A 6504-nucleotide genomic window follows, 5' to 3' on the forward strand; every position below is an offset into this window, starting at 1 on the left:
TATAGTCTGTCCGTATTTGCTCTTGGGTGTAGTGCTTTGTGTATTGTCATATGTTTCCTGGTTTTCTGATCTATGCTGCGGAATTCTGCCTTCGTCCATTCCACTATTCCTGCGCTGTATCTGATCACTGGCGCTGCCCATGTGTTTATGGCTTTTATCATATTTCCGGCGTTGAGTTTTGACTTGAGTATCGCCTTGAGTCTCTGCATATATTCTTTTCTGATCGTGTCCTTCATCTCTTGGTGTTTTATATCCCCTCCTTCCATTATTCCCAGGTATTTGTATCCTGTCTCATCTATGTGTTTGATGTTGCTCCCATCTGGTAGCTTTATCCTTCATTTCTCGTTACTTTGCCTTTTGTATGTTGAATAAGGCGCATTTTTCTATTCCAAACTCCATCCTGATGTCCCCAAATACAATCCTTACAGTCTGGATTAGGGTATCTATTTCCTTGATGCTCTTACCATACAGCTTGATGTCGTCCATGAACATCAGATGGTTGATTCTGTTGCCTCTTTTCTTGAGTTGGTACCCGGCATCCATCTTCTGTAGTACTTTTGTCATGGGAATCATGGCTACTACGAAGAGTAGTGGGGACAGTGAGTCGCCCTGGAAGATTCCTCTCCTGATATTAACCTCTGCTAGTCTTATTCCAGAGCTTGTAAGTATTGGTATTCCAGTTTGCGCATTGTATTTTGAGGAAGCTGATGTGTTTTCCTCTGCCCCATATATTTTCAGGCATTCTATTAGCCATGTGTGTGGTATCATGTCGAAGGCTTTCTTATAGTCTATCCATGCCATGCTTAGGTTGGTTTTTCCTTCTCCTACTGTTCTTCATTACCATTTTGTCTATCAGGAGCTGGTCTTTTGTGCCCCTACACTTCCTTCTGCAGCCTTTCTGTTGGTGAGGGATGGTGTTTGTCTCCTCTAGGTAGTTGTATAGCCTTTTACTGATGATACCTGTTAGTAACTTCCACATTATTGGTAGGCAGGTGATAGGCATGTAGTTACTGGCTATATTTCCCTTACTCTTGTCTTTTTGTACTAAGGATGTTCTTCCTGTGGTCATCCATTTGGGTGCATGGTGATTTGAGATACAATGCTGGAATTGTTCTGCTATTCGTGGGTGTAGGGCCTTGAAGTTTTTGAGCCAGTATCCATGGACTTCATCGGGACCTGGGGCCTTCCAGTTTGGCATTTCTTTTAGTTGGTGTCTGACTGTGTCTGTCGTGATCTCTGCGAATCTTTGTATTCTCCCTGTTTCTTCTTCCTTGACTTCCTGGAGCCATGTTGCATGTTTGTTGTGTGATACCGGATTGCTCCATATGTTTTCCCAGAGTCTCTTACTTGGTTCGGCTTCAGGAATTTCTGGGTGGTTGTCTTCCCCTCTTAGTTGGCTGTATAGTCTTTTCTGGTTGGTTCAGAATAGTTTGTTCTGTTGATATCCCTTATTCCTGTTCATGTACCGTTGGATCTTATGTGCTTTGGCCTTAAGCCTCTGTTTTACATCTTCTATTGTGTTGTTTAGTCCCCTCTCTTGTACTTTGTATTTCTCGTTGAGTTCCTCCCTTGTTTTCTTGCTTCTTAGCCTTTTTTCTGCCATCTCTTTCAGTTTACTCAAGTCAGATCTCATCACCATGATTTGCTTTTCCAGGCGCTTTTCCAAGGAGGTTGCTGTTTTGGTTTCTGTTGGGTTGGTTGTGCTGGTGGTGTTGGTGTTCGAATCCCCATCAGTTCTGCTACTAATCTTGCTCCTGCATATGCCAAGTTATTTGTTTCTGTGATACTGGTGGTGTATTATGCCCACTATTTCATTGACCTCACTTGTTTTCTCCCTTAGTTTCTTGGTGTTGTAGGCTTTCATGGAGGGGATCTTTGTTCTCTCTGTATCTGGCTCCATCCATTGTCTAATCTTTTCTACCCATTCTTCCGTCCTCTCTGCTACTTCGTCGGTGTTTCTTCGTGTGTCGTTGTTTGATACCTCATCCTCCCTGTCGTCTTCTGTGGCATCGTCTCTCAGTTCGTCTTCGTGTAATTCGTTGTCGTGTGACATTTCCCTTTCCAGTCCTTCTCTTTCTGTTGGGGAGAGCCAGTTCTTTTTCTTTATGTTCCTTACTTGGTCTGCCAGCCTCTGCTCTGTTTGGGGGGTGTTATTTCTCTCATTCCAGATGTTGACCAATCTTCTTCTATATCCTCTCTCCGTCGGGTTGCTTCTGATGTAGCATCTCCATATTTCCTTATTTTCTTCTCTTGTCCATTTCTTCCTTTTTGCTTCTGTAGCTCCAATCTCAGGCTGTTGATTACTGTCGTTATTATTATTATTATTATTATTATTATTATTATTATTATTATTATTATTATTTATTTTATTTTTTGCCTCCACCAAAAAAACAGGAGGGGGGATCTGGGAGACCGAAGCCCCTCAAAGTTAGAAAGGGGAGCTTCTCTCTCTCTCTCTCTCTCTCTCTCTCTCTCTCTCTCTCTCTCTCTCTCTCTCTCTCTGTGTTATAAGCTGTCAAAACCCATAAGAACAAAAGGGAAATCAATACAAAGAAATTTAATTATGAAAAAGAAACAGCGCACTCATTCTGTCCTCTATGAGCCTACTTGTCCTGTCATAGCCTGCCTATGACCTGGTGAGGAATAACATCTTAAAGTTGCCAGCTACGTTTTTTGTTCTTTCTTTTTTTGACAGCTCTCGTCCGAACCACACTAAAAAGTGTGCCATCATTTCCCAGAGCGACTGAATAGTTACCGTTTGGAGAGACTTGCCTTTTCCATTACCTTAAATGAAACATTTTTCCTAGTAGGCCACTTTTATCTTAAGACTGAATCTGAATAAACACATGCGATTTGTTGTTTAAAAGATTAAACACACCTTGCGCTAGCGCAGGCCCTTCCTTCTTAAGGCGCTTGTAACAAACGACGTCTTCCATTCCATCAACGCGACTTGGGAATCTGACGTTAAGCATCTAAAAACTAATTTTCGCAGGGGAACCTGCACTTGCACGTGCATGACAATTAAAATCATCACATATATATATTTATGAACAATGACCTCGGAACTAATCAGATTTTGTGAGGTACTTTGTGCTCTCGACTCAAAAGCATGTCTGTTGAGCTAACGAGCTGAAAAACAAGTAGAAGCATACACAAATCGACTGGTTTACGCATATCTTTAGTTTAAAACATGATAAGCAGGCAGAAAAGTATAATTTTAGTATGAAAATTCTTACATTATACAATGTAAAGGTCTATGATAAAGATAAAAACCAAACTACGTTTCATGTATACATTCGAAGTTTCAATGCTATTTCAACACTTGTAAAAAATCTTCCATATCTTTCACCGAAAAAATGTTCGTGGCGCGTGCTGCCTGCTGAAATTTGAGAAAGCAGAAGGTAATAAATAAGATTCATTCAACCAGAATTCACCATATTCGTAGCCTGCAACATGATGTTTCGACTCGTCTACTGAAACATGAATTCTGTAAGGAGAAAAAAATCAGATAATGTTTACTATCAGTTATCTCTTATTCATGACTGCTATGAAATGGTCGGTAGGAGTGCTCCATAAATCCTATGAGCTGCATTTTATCCCTATAATATGAAAAAGGGTGGCCACGCTATCGGTAGCAAAGGTTGGTGTCGGTAATGGGATGCTGAAAGAAATTGGCCAACTTTAATCACAGGTTAAACCTAGGTGGAGAGGAATAGGCTCACAAGCCACTGTCATTGAAAGACAAGCAATAGTTATAGGATATGGAGGCATGAAAGTGAAAAAATAAAAATAAAGTCCAATAAATCAGTGGATAGACCCAACAACTGTTTTCCTTTCGTTTTGGACAATTGCGGTCCTTACGTTCGATCTGCTTACTCCTAAATGATAACTGAGAATACACCAAATTCCAATGACAGACTGAGAATGTGCCGTCTTTCTCACACAGGCGAAATCTATATGTTGTCACTGTCGCTGACTTGGCTAACTTTAAACGCACACGGGGTCTTGTTCCTGGAGCAGTAAACGTCTTTTACGATTATTTTACCACCAGAGAATGCAATGAATGAATGCAAATGATGCCCGAAAGTGAACCGATCTCTCTCTCTCTCTCTCTCTCTCCTCTCTCTCTCTCTCTCTTTATGCGTTAAGGCCGCCATTCGATCCACGTCTGAGGAACATCCCATCCCCTTTGAGCTAAATGACACTTGAGAGCAACAAGGCATTTCACTTCGTCTATTAGACTACTACTTCTCTGGTAGCCAATATTGCTACTTAACCTCTACATAACAGACACTTCTACAAAAATGGTTTCCTTTTGTCTGTTCTCAAGTAAATTTGGCATTTTTCAAAAAAAGTTATAATTTGTCTAATAATAAGAACTTCCTATTCGTTTTCCAAAGTTCAGTTTATCCATAAATAAAATCTGCTAGTGAAAAAATAACCTTAGGAAATAACAGTTGAATTTCCCATTCAAGTTAATGCAAAAATGAGTTTTCGGAAGAAAAGAAAACGGAGCCAGCTGAGATTACATCTGAAGGAAAGGGGCGTGATATAAAGATTTTGTTAATTTTTTGGGAGAGAGAGAGAGAGAGAGAGAGAGAGAGAGAGAGAGAGAGAGAGAGAGAGAGAGAGAGAGAGAGAGAGAGGACAAATTTAAAGAATCTATGAGGAATTCTGTGCAATTGACTTTCTATATAACGTCCTAATACTGCTGAATAATTTTCTAAATGTAAAACTTCTGCCAAAACATATGACAAGCTATTGCCTACATAACACAGTATAATCCCAGGAAAATATCTTCAATGGCAACTCGCTCAAAACTGCGAGTTCAACCCCTTTATCTTTCTACAGATAATTCTACTTCGAATGAATCTTGATGTTCCTTATCAAGCTATCAAGCATGATTTAAAAGGAATGAACATGATCATAAGATAACAAGCGTGGCAATTTGATTTACTTTGCAAACTTAGCCTACGTGCATACTCGACGCCTTGCAGCGGTAACTTTGAAGAGCAGGTAAGATAATATAGATCCTTTTGCCGTGAAATGATCCGAAGAATAAATCCTCGAGATACTGGCCTGTAAATCCTCGTAACAACCGCAAAGTACACTGAAACCCTCCATGAAAAACGAGGACCTCAGGGGACCACTACGCAAGTTGCAAATCGCACGTAATTGCAAACCAAATGCCCTGCCAATTGCAAGGGTTGAAGAACCACCGATGGAACGGCTTCGGCTGAAACTTCTTCGTCCGACATCGATTAGGCATAAAACCTCTTCGGCGACTGCTCTTTTATTGCTCTGGACTGAGAGAGAGAGAGAGAGAGAGAGAGAGAGAGAGAGAGAGAGAGAGAGAGAGAAATTAAACTTTTTGAAGCGTACTGCATCAAGAAAGCCTTATCATTCTGATGCCAGAGAGAGAGAGAGAGAGAGAGAGAGAGAGAGAGAGAGAGACAGAGAGAGAGAGAGAGAAGCGTATACCAGGGCATAAATGAGGTAGGTGAAAATCATACCCTAGACAGAGGATGAGACATGCTCATTTACTGTTCTGAGAGAGAGAGAGAGAGAGAGAGAGAGAGAGAGAGAGAGGACTAGCTCTACGCCTGGGATAATGAGTTAGGTGAAAATCATACCCTAGAGGCTGAGGCATGTTCTTTTACTGCTCTGGGGGAGAGAGAGAATCATACCCTAGAGGCTTGGACATGCCCTTTCACTGTTCTGAGAGAGAGAGAGAGAGAGAGAGAGAGAGAGAGAGAGAGAGAGAGAGAGAGAGAGAGAGAGAGGACAAATTTAGAGAATGGGGTGTTGCTAATGGAATGAAAATCTATGAGGAATTCTGTGCAACTGACTTTCTATATAACGTCCTAATACTGCTGAATAATTTTCTAAATGTAAAACTTCTGCCAAAACATAATGATAAGCTCTTGCCTACATAACACAGTATAATACCAGGAAAATATCTTCAATGGCAACTCGCTCAGAACTGCGAGTTCAACCCCTTTATCTTTCTACAGATAATTCTACTTCGAATGAATCTTGATGTTCCTTATCAAGCTATCAAGCATGATTTAAAAGGAATGAACATGATCATAAGATAACAAGCGTGGCAATTTGATTTACTTTGCAAACTTAGCCTACGTGCATACTCGACGCCTTGCAGCGGTAACTTTGAAGAGCAGGTAAGATAATATAGATCCTTTTGCCGTGAAATGATCCGAAGAATAAATCCTCGAGATACTGACCTGTAAATCCTCGTAACAACCGCAAAGTACACTGAAACCCTCCATGAAAAACGAGGACCTCAGGGGACCACTACGCAAGTTGCAAATCGCAGGTAATTGCAAACCAAATGCCCTGCCAATTGCAAGGGTTGAAGAACCACCGATGGAACGGCTTCGACTGAAGCTTCTTCGTCCGACATCGATTAGGCATAAAACCTCTTCGGCGACTGCTCTTTCATTGCTCTGGACTGAGAGAGAGAGAGAGAGAAAAATTAAACTTTTT

Source organism: Macrobrachium nipponense, chromosome 33, assembly GCF_015104395.2.
Source record: "Macrobrachium nipponense isolate FS-2020 chromosome 33, ASM1510439v2, whole genome shotgun sequence".
NCBI lineage: Eukaryota > Metazoa > Arthropoda > Malacostraca > Decapoda > Palaemonidae > Macrobrachium > Macrobrachium nipponense.